Genomic DNA, 6,686 nt, shown 5'->3' with positions numbered 1-6,686 from the left:
CAGGATCACTTGCTGTCTTTCATTTTACAGACCACCTCAAGCTTTGCCCATGCATTCTCAGGTTACAGAAATGACCATATGAATGATACATCCCTGGTACGAAAGCTGTGCCTAGCATCAAGCTCAAGGTCTCCTACCCCTGAGAGATGCAGAGACACAGAAAAAGCAAGGATAACCTTGGCTATTGTAGAGACAGCAACAACTTGGTGAGCAGAGGAGCAACCGTGAAGGATCAGGTCATTCAATAAGAAGATCAAGGAATCCCTGAAACAATCCTTCAAGTGCTCAGGTCTATCACTGCTGGTATATCTATGCAGCATCTGTGGAGACAGCAACAGTTAGCTGAAGAAAATTAAGAGCCCCAACAGCAGGGATAAGGCATTTCGATTTTTACTGAAGAAATAACCTTCCTAGGGGGTGGCTCTTGGTCATAAGTGATGCCATATGCATTCTGATAAGAATGACCTCTTGTTGCACAGCTGCATCTATGTTAGCAAGTATATCCCTCTGTCTGAAATACTGAGCATTGGAGCCCTCCTCCACAGCTACACTGGCTGGCTTCCCCTTTAAAGGCAGAAATGACAATAATGAAATATTTCCTGTCCACATGTAAGAACCAGGGGCTGCTTCAAGGTAGCCCATTCAGCCACAAGCAGGAGCCCAGTTTTCCAGGAATGGATTCCAGCAGTATATTTGGGGGGAACGGGGAGCAGCATGGTTTTATTTTAATAATAAAAAGAAACATATGGAATACTCTTCTTTCCAATGTATGAGATGAGAAGAGTGATACTACTCACTTACAGTGAGTTTGATTTTATATGTTTATGAAATTGAACTTATTACACTGGGATTTTTTTTTAAATAGGAACTTAGATCAGATTACTGATCTATCCAACCTAATATCCTGTCTCAGAGAGTCACTAGTACCAGATGTTTAGGAGGGGCTTGAACCCAGTAATAGATTAACATGCCCATGGGAAATTTCTTTCTAACCCCAGTCATTTAGTCATTGTCTTAAGCATAATATAATATTTGTATATTTCACAAGATCAAGTAAGTTGTTCTCATGAAAACAGAATTTAACTCTAAATATATTGAATCAACCTGCCTGGACTAGGAGGAAATGTCTTCTTGTCATACAGATGTATACCTGGAATGCATAAATGTCCCATTACATATCCCAGTAATATGAAGTCCCTGGAGTCGGTAGAGAATACACCCTGTCTTATGGCTTTCCCTAACTTCAACTGTGTATAGGGAATACACATGAAGAAACCCCAAGGATATTTCTTATCAACAGGCCTAATGCATTTCTTGCAACTCCCGGGGAAGAGGGTATGCATTTCATGTTCCCTTAAGGTATATTACTAATAATATGCAATAAATACAAGAGCAGTTGTGAGATCTATTACAATGGAACACAGTTTACTGGTTACTATTACTAATGGGATTTTATTGCTGTTATCCCCATCTGTTTATGGAGGATAAAATAGCCTTTTGTAATATTAAAGACAACAAGAAGGTTAGGATGTCATCGAGGCCATGAGGAACTTAATGACCCATATTAAAATGTAGTTTTTCTTATGACATTATTCACAAAATTTCATCATCTGACCGCTCATGGAAGCATTAAAAATGCCTTAGCCAGACATGCTGAATTTCAGATTACAGAGATCATAAGATCGAATTTTAAGAAGAAAAAAGTGGTGGTGGTGTTAATCATAATCCAAGAGAAATCAATGAATAAAATTAAGTTTACTAAAGAGCATTACACTGGTATATGAAATGCTGGTATTGGTGATTGTAGCTTTAAGTTAACTTTATACACATCCACAGTACAAATATACATCTATATAAGACTTACCTACTTTTTATCCTAAATGAAGTGTTAACTGTGAATTTAAGTAAATTATCTTGGAGAAAAATGTTGCAATAAACCATGTTAAATCTTCGATCACATGAAAACCTAATGTACACTAACAAATGAAGTCATTTATGTTTTGAAAACTGCAATATGTTCTGCGTACCATATTCCAGATACATGTTTTCAAGTTAGGGAGTGTAAAGATTACAGAGAACCAGTACACTATGTTTCTGGTGAATGCAAAACTGACTTTATTTCCTTTTTCCACAGACCCTTACCTTCTTGTTCTATGCCCTTGTGGTAGTTCTAAACATTCACAACTAACACCACTGGGACCTTATTAAAATACTATTTGCCCATGTGCAGTGTTAGAAAACAAAACTTTCATGATTCTTATTTGCAGCAGTTGTAGCTATAATACCTAGCATACTAACTTTTGAACTATACTTAAAGCAGGAAGATACTACCTTAGGCATTAAAATCTAACTGCTTTAATAGTATTTAAAAGTGCTTTTACAAAATTAAACCATTTAAATTATTCTTTGCAGTATGCCAAACCAGTAATAGACATGTGCTCATTAGGTGGCAAAGAGATTGATAACGCTTGTTTGATTTGTAATTTAATTTTTAATGATTTATAGGGATATTTTCCTGAAAACAAATGTTAATATTGTAAAAGCAAAACTTTCACAATATAGAGAGCAAAATCCTGCTATGTCTCTACATGCAGAACTTCTATTAACTCAATGATAGTTTTCTGTGTGATTTGTAAGGTCAGACCCCTGCTATATATGCCATATACACATATGCACAGTCTTTGTCATATTCATATGTATGGGAGGGTGTATGCAAGCACATGCAAGTGTGTGTGTGTATATGTATACAATCATGTAATATGTACTACAGGAAAAATAACTTGATACTGCTTATATCATATCTTTCATTCAGAAGGACCATGGATGTGAAAGTGGTCTAAACACATGCATAAGTGTTTGCAGGATTGGCAACTTTATTTATCTGCTTAGGTAATTTTATTGCAATCATCACACTGGTATCTGAGTATCTTTACAGTAGGGATCACTTAGCCCATCGCTAAAACACATCTACATCTTAAGTGAAATATGTCTTTGACAGCAATTCTGAACCCAAAGCACCACACAATGAATTTTAGGAGGAGTTGTAAAAAATAAATTCCCCAAGAGGAATATTATATTATTATTAATTACTTTTTGAGTACCCAAAATATGACAGATACCTCACAAAACCAAACAAAAACATGGTCTCTTCCCTGAAGAGAATACAGTTTAAATGAGGGTGACAATAATGGGATAACATGGTTACTCAATATGGATTAAACACACCTGAAGGTTCCAATAGGGAGATGATGTATAACTTTGTTACCCTCACACATGACTTAGCATACATGGCAGAAGTGAATGTTTAAGATTTTAGATAGGCAGAATTTATTTTCCCAAGTTGTAATTTGATAAGGACTCCAAAGATGACACACCTGCTCTTTAATGATCTCTGGTTTTTCAGTTTGTCCAAAAGGCATCTCTGCCCCAAGCACTGTGCTGGGGGATTGGGTTAGTACTGACTGAAAAGGAAGAGTGCCATATACTTAATCACCAGGACCATTTTGTGCAGTACTTGGGTTTAGCTTGGTCCAATCTACTTGGCTTATAAACTGTGATTTAATCACTACCTAAGGTTGAGTTTGTCTGATGCTAGGACCTAAGGCAATTCCTCCCCCCCCCCCCCAACATTTCATAGGGAATACATATTGAAGCAGGCATCCAAAAAGTTGCAAACTTTTTTTTTTTGCTGATATACAAATGCTAGAAATCTAAATACTAAGATGGGTAAACTTACATGCATGGAATTAAATGAGGATATTGATATAATAGGCATCACAGAGACTTCGTGGAACAATGATAATCAATGGGTCACAGTAATATCAGGATACAAAATATAAAGGAATGACAGAGTAGGTCAGAAAGCATCCAGTCAAATACAGGAAAAGTCTTAAATGAATCAAACTGTACCACAGAACAGCAGTTCTCAATTAGGGGTCCGGGACCCTCTGCGGGGTCGCAAGCAGGTTTCAGGGGGTCCTCCAAAATAAACCGGAGAGCAGAGCCAGCGTTAGACTCCCTGGGCAGAAAACCGAAGCCCCAGCTGTGTGGGGCTGAAGCCAAAGCCCAAGCAACTCAGCTTTGCAGGGTGTCCTGTGGTGTGGGACTACAGGCAGAAAGAACAGGTTGAGAACCCCTGCCATAGAATCTCTATGGATAGAAATTTTATGCTTAAATAATAAATGTATAGCAGTCAAAATATATTACCAACCACCTGACTAGGATAGTGATGGTAACTGTGAAATGCTCAGGGAGACTAGAGAAGCCACAAAACCAGAAAACTCAATGATAATGGGGAATTTCAACCATCCCCATATTGACTGGGTACATATCACCTCAAGACAGGATGCAGAGATAAAATTTCTAGACATTATTAGTGACTGCTTCTTGGAGCAGCTAGTCCTGGAATCCACAAGGGGAGAGGCAACTCTTGACTGAGTCCTAAGTAGAGCACAGGATCTGGTCCAAGAGGTGAATATAGCTGAACCCCTGGTAATAGTGACCATAATGTAATTTAACATCCTTGTGGGGGGAGAGGGTATATCAAAGCCCACCACAGTAGCAAAAATGAGGAGGCTAGTTAAACAGAAATTAAAAGGTACAGTCACAAGAATGAAATGCATGCAAGCTGTGTGGAAACTTTTTAAAAGCACCATAATAGAGACTCCTGCTGCAAATCCTACCTCGATGCCTCAATGTGGCACAGTGGTGACCCTGGCTGTTAGACAGCGATGGTAGCGGAGTGTATTCTCTGGCAGGTCTAACCATGCTATCAAGGTGTCGGACTGTCAGCCCAGCGAGAGGGTTGCTTCCTCTGCGGAGGGGCGTATAATCCCTCTTTCTGAGACTGTAAGCTAGCTAAGTTGAGGAGGTAAATGCACCACTGACAGGCCAGCCAGCAGGTGGCTTAAAATAATGACTAAAACAACACGGAAAACCAAGTCTCAGTTCTCTGCACATCCCTCGATCCCCACTCCAGAGGCAGTGAGGCATTCGATCGACGAGAGGCTGAAAAGAATCTCAGGTGCCAGGTTGACAAAAGGAAACCGGACGACCCTCTCAATGTGCACTTACAACTGCAGAACACTGATGAGGGAGGAATTGATAAATCATCTCATGGAGGAAAAGGCAAAAACAGCCTGTGATGTGCTGTGTGTTTGCGAAACACGACGAAAGAAGGAGATGGAGGTCAGCTGGAGGGATGGAAGCACGGTCATTCTAGGGAAAGGAGAAGCACGAGGACAGTTGGAGGAGTCGGATTCATCATAAACAAGGAATGGTCTTCGAAAATCGTCTCATGCCATTTGAAGTCATCACATATCGGGGTGCTTTACCTCAGATTGAACCAAAACAGCACCCTCAAAATCATCCAGTTCTAAGCTCCCACAAGTGCATGCGAAGATGATGATGTGGAAGGATTCGATCAGGAGCTGGAGGAAACCCTCACTCAGAGTTCCACATATATGATTGCGATCGGAGATTTTAATGCCAAGGTTGGAAGAGGGAGAGAAGGCAAAAAGTTCATAGGAAGGTACAGTATTGGAGAATGAAACACGTGAGGAGAACGACTAGCTATATTGGCAGAGACAAGGAGAATGTTCATTGGTAACACCTGGTTCTGAAAGAAGGCCAACAGGAGATGGACTTGGATCACACCGAACATGAAGACAAAGAATGAAATCAATTACTTTCTGATCGATAGACGACGCATTGTGCAGGATATTTCAGTAGTGCCATCATTTAACATCGGTAGTGATCATCGCCTACTGAGAGCCAGACTCATGTTCACTGTGAAGGTGGAGAAAAAGGCGCTGTGTATGGCGAACTGAAGGCACCAACCGGTAGCTTTCAATGAGGAAATCCTGAAGGAAAACATTTCCAGGGAAGACTGGAGCCTCCTGGATGACTGCGACGATTATGAGAACTTCAGCAAGTGACTGGAACGGTGTGTGAAATCAGCTGAGCGTGAAAGACCAAAAAGAGCTAGCGGAAGAATCTCGGAGAATACAAAGACCTTATTGGAGAAGAGGAGGAAAATGAAAAGAAATGGCAGTGACAGGCTTGAGTACTCCCTTCTCTGCAAGCTCATACGAATGAAGCTGAAGGAAGACTTTGAGAAATTTTGAACCGAAAAGCTCCTAAAGGCTGCTGAAGATCGTAAACGTCTCAAAAAATACAAACGGTAACTGGCGTTGTACAGGTCATCATTATCGGCTTTGAAGAACAAGGATGGAGAATCAGTAACCTATCGAACAGAGATGGAGGCAATCTGCAGGGATTTCTATACACAGCTCTTTGCATCCCGTATAGACGTCCCAATGCCATCACTTCAACAAACCGATGAACACATACTCCCGGTTCTCATCAGCGAAGTCCATCACGCAGTCCATCAAATGAAAGAGGGGAAGGCTCCAGGCAAGGACGGTCTGACAGCAGAAGTGCTTAAGGCGGGAGGTCAGGAACTCTGGAAAGCTCTCGCCCAAAGGTTCAGCCGTTACCTGGAAATCCAGAAGATACCGTCCAGTTGGAAAGAGTCCAATACCATCTTGCATAAGAAAGGCGATTGAGAAAATCTAAAGAACTATCGCCTGATCTGCCTGCTTTCGCATGTCTATAAGTTGTTCACCAAAATAATAACAAATCGACTGTCGCGAAACCTGGATGACAGCAACCTAGAGAGCAGGCCA

Source organism: Emys orbicularis, chromosome 1 (assembly GCF_028017835.1).
Source record: "Emys orbicularis isolate rEmyOrb1 chromosome 1, rEmyOrb1.hap1, whole genome shotgun sequence".
In the NCBI taxonomy this organism is placed as follows: domain Eukaryota; kingdom Metazoa; phylum Chordata; order Testudines; family Emydidae; genus Emys; species Emys orbicularis.
The sequence above is the reverse complement of the archived record's forward strand: the minus strand, read 5'-3'. Positions refer to the sequence as shown.